Consider the following 4,279-nt stretch of genomic DNA (forward strand, 5'->3'; position numbering starts at 1 on the left):
GAGATACTTCCCTCTGGCCAGGAGGGCCTGCGGACCATCAGGACTTCCTCTCTAAAACCTCTTAGCCATAAAAACAGGTTTCTTCCTGTCTGCAGCTGCCTCCTTTAACAAGGCCCCACTGTCACTGACTCTTATACCACCCTGTATTATTAAAGTATGCATTACATTAATACACCCACGTTCTTCTGCCCACAGCTTTCTCTTCTTATCTTTCTTATCTTTATCTATTTATATCTTGAAAGTACTTTATTTTCTGGTGTGATTTTTGGTGTGATTGTGAATTAATTGTATATTTGTATATTTTATTTGTGTATGTAGATATTTATATGCACCAACTGCATCAGGTCTACTATATCCTCGTAGCGTAAAAACCTACTTGGCAATAAACAAAATTCTGATTCTATTCTGAATCCCAATTAGCTTCCAGTAAGATTCAGCTGTGCTAGGACTTTGCTTGGCGACCGGAGGGTCGCCCGGTTCAAGCTCCACCAGCCCACAATAATATATAATCGGGAGTGCTGGACAGGTAGACTGAGAGGTGCCAGTTCCACACTCCGGTGCATCTGCTGAGAGGCCTTGAGCACAAGCAACCTACCCCAAACTAGTATGGGGCGCTGGGGTAACTGATAGGCAACCATCACTCCAAACATCTCTTCCCCTGTTGGCATGTTAACCACATATGTGCATGAAGCTGTGCATTTCAACCTGTGTGTGTGAATTTAAAAAGTGAGAAAAAACAAATTTACCCTAGGGATCAATTAAAGTAAATCTATATCTAAAAGACAAAAAAAAGGTTATTTTAGGACACACAGAACACGAATAACAATATAAAAACAATCAACACATTTAAAATCACATAGCTATTCACATTTCTTATATGCTTTTTATATTGCTTTTTTACAAGGTGGAAACTCAAATCATATTATGTCTAGGTTTATAAGCGTCCATAAAGTGGTTGCTAGTCCACCTGGGGTCCAAACAAAAACAATAACAATCCAGAATTTAAAATCAAACAGGATAAAAAGCTAGGTATTGACAGTGAAATGATTCTTAAAAAACAATTAACAAAGTAGCCAACAATGTAAACAAAAACAAACACACAACACCAAAACAATAAATATACTGTAAACAACCAAAAAGATTCCCGAAATAGTAAAATAATATATCTATGTAAGATTCATTCACTTTTTAAAAGAGTATATGCTTTTATATTCCAGGAAGAAGAACTATTCCTGTACAACTCTTCATTTATTTAAGTATTTGGCCATATTGTACATATTGTCTCTATTTTTATCTTTGTTTATAATGTTCTATGTTTAATTGTTATACACCAACTTACCAAGGAACATTTCTTGTATTTGAATATATATATATATAATATACAATGAAAGCAACTATTAAGTGCAAACATAAAAAAAAAAACCTCAATTGGCTTTTGATTCTTGGCTGAATCCAGCTTTTTATAATTAGCAGGGGCGGATCTAAAGAAATATTAATGGTGGCATGGAGACTTTAAGGGGGAGGCAGAAATATATGCTGATTTAACTGAAAACGATCACATATATCAATAGTTGCTTGCCCTGAAATTAAGATATTTTAACAACAAAAAAACATATAGTGGCACATTAGTGAAGCATAGAAAAGAAATATTTAAAGGTGGCATTAGCAATACAATGTTTTATCTTCAGACATTCTTCCAAATACAAGTCTCATTTCATTGAATTTGAGCCAATCACTCAGTCTAACATGTGGCCATAACAGATCATTAAATAATTTCCATTTTTTGAACACATTATTTTTAAACTTAATCTAAATTAATGTGTTAAATTTCACAGCATTTGACACCAAACTGGGGTGGCCAGACATTTTTTAGCCACCTCCCTAGATCTGCCTCTGTAAGATAAGGCTTATCAAACCCCAAATAATGAACTCTCTCAGGACAACTACATTGTGAATGTGATGGTTGGTTGTCACAGCTACAGTCTCTGTGATACCACATCCCAAATTCAATATTTTAAAAAGTGAGACAATTTTTTTTTCTATTTAGGTATGATGTTGTTATTCTGTGTACAATGTCATACCACACATAAATTGTTTTTATAGGAACAAATATACATTTAATTATACTTTACATTCATTCATTCTGAAAAGAAATATAATTAGAAGTGTAACTAATTACTGTTGGCAGGGAGTAATAAGTAAAGTTATAAAATAATAAACATTTTTTGAGTAACTAGCCCAACACTGTCCAAAAGTGAAGGACAAATTCTCCATTTGTGTGTATACACACTTTATATGTAAGTATGTGTCTCAGTATGTATACAGAGTTGTTTTGCTTGGATGTCCATGGGTGCTTTGTACATGTATGGTAACTGGACTGCACTTATAGTATTCACACACAGATGGCAGCAAAGAGAGCAATTTGAAATCCAGTTTCTTGCTCAAGGGTACTTTAGTACAGGAGGAGCCGGTGACCCACTCCGTCTCCTGGGTCACAGCTGCCCCCATAACTGTGCAAATGCTTCCTGTGTATGTGAGTGTTCATTATGCATGGATGTGAAAGTGATTAAATAAGTGTGTGCTTTGTATGTGTATATGTGTAAGCGCTGAAGAGTAGAGGAGGAAGAGGTCGTTAACGTGGGTGTGACGGTTTTCTTGAGAGAGATGTTTGTATTTACTGTCTGCAGCCTCATATAACTTCCAACCTCTCTGCACATCTGGCAACAACATCTGTCATTTCTCGCCAGTCAGAATCTCTGATGTTTCACGTCTACTGAGCCAGCTTTTTTTCACCTCAGTCACACCCAACGACAGACAGGGAGAGAGAGAGAGGGTGACACCGATAAATGGGCTGCACACATCAGTGAAACAAATTATAGGGTGATGTTCGCGTGGGGGGCGAGAGATTACTGACACTGTGTGTAAAAACATGTGATTCAGGATGCCTGCAGTTTTTCCAGGTCATATTTGGAGTGTGTTGATCCTCCTCTCATCTGTCACTGCATTAGTTATGAAGTCCTCTCTGGCTCACTGGCTGGATTTAGACGGCTCGGTAGAAACTTTGAGTTTGAACACTTAAAGGATCTGATGTTTTTCTCTCACCCAGTATGCCTTTTGTGTAATTACTCCATTGTACTTCAGACTTGTGTCCAGACAATGTGATCTCTGTCAGAGGAACACCACATGAGCCCACCTCAGCTGTCTGAGCAGCTGTTGCTGTGACGCCATCTGTGAACTCACTCTGCCCAGGAACCCCCAACAGGATTGTGAGAAAACACATTGTTTCTGAAACACACACACAATATGTGTCCTGCATGTACAGCGATCAGTGATTCCCAACCTTGGCAGAGCTTCTCGGGGCCGCAAGGACTACTTGGTTTTATATTCAGTAGGCCTATGTCTCAGAAATGGTTATTTTTAAAGATTAGATTATTATTTAAGATATTAACAGAATAAGAGCATAGTGAAGACGTGAGCACAAGCTATATTCACAGAGCTTTTACTCTGTCAAACAGCCTTGTCTGTCAAGTTAATAGAACAATGTGAAGAAAAACTGAATGTCAAAAAAGCCAATGAAGTATATGTAGTTATTAAAAATACAAAAAGAACATTATACAGACAGAGAATTTTTTAAAAGTTTATAATAAAAAAAATCAGGAAAACTCATCTCTGACGCAAAATTCACAGGAAATAATCATTCAAACTGCTCGTTTTACACAAACTTCCTGCAGTTATTGCGTTCACTATTTGGGTTCATTGTAAATATCCATAAAATATGTCACTTAATCAGTTTACACATTGATAGAAAACGGGTCTCTTTAAGAAAAAAGGTTGGGGCGCCCCTGGCCTAGATAGAGTGGAACAGGATCGCTTTCTTCCAGGGTGCGGGGGATTAATACTTCCTGTGTGACCCAGACGAGGTTTGGACAAGATTCTCTGGAGCGAGGTTTACAGCCTGTGCTGCCAGCGCTCAGTATTAACATGAGGATGCTAAAGAGGCCGGGTTAGCCAGGGTAAGGTGTTACAGGGTAATGTGTACCCTGGCATGTAGCCCGTACACTATTCTTGTCCTGACTGAAATTAGTTCACTCATAACTGTCTTGTGCTGATTCATCACTTACTTTATATACCTAAAAATGGGGAATGTTTTAGTTATACTATTATTTCATTGGCTAAAAGTTACTCCAATGAGAGATTGTGTAAGTATGGCTATTCTCTTCTCTCTCACACTCTTCTGTGTTAATCTACTAAATCTACATTTAAGATATAGAATAACTAG

The sequence above is a fragment of the Morone saxatilis genome, unplaced genomic scaffold (genome assembly GCF_004916995.1).
Source record: "Morone saxatilis isolate NCDOM2014 unplaced genomic scaffold, NCSU_SB_2.0 Contig16, whole genome shotgun sequence".
NCBI lineage: Eukaryota > Metazoa > Chordata > Actinopteri > Moronidae > Morone > Morone saxatilis.